This window comes from Elephantulus edwardii, unplaced genomic scaffold, assembly GCF_000299155.1.
Source record: "Elephantulus edwardii isolate Elephantulus edwardi_28Jun2011 unplaced genomic scaffold, EleEdw1.0 scaffold00001, whole genome shotgun sequence".
NCBI lineage: Eukaryota > Metazoa > Chordata > Mammalia > Macroscelidea > Macroscelididae > Elephantulus > Elephantulus edwardii.
The window spans coordinates 39,315,524-39,315,780 of record NW_006399751.1 but is presented as its reverse complement, the minus strand read 5'-3'; positions in this window follow the sequence as shown (position 1 = coordinate 39,315,780).

The following is a 257-nucleotide window of genomic DNA, read 5'->3' as shown; positions in this document are numbered from 1 at the left end:
TCCTATGTACAATAGAGCACACTTAGACTAGCAAACATGGCAACTGAGGCTGGAATCTCAGATATGGAAACACAATGAAGGAGGAAGAGTTGTAAGCAGACACTAGTGACTGGAACATGGAATGTGATTAGCATGAATATAGAAAAATTAGACGTTAAGAAAGAAATGGAATGCATAAATATTGACATACTAGGTATTGGTGCTGGATTCCGCCCTCAAGGAGCACGCCGGGAAGAATGTCTATCTGTGTTTCATTG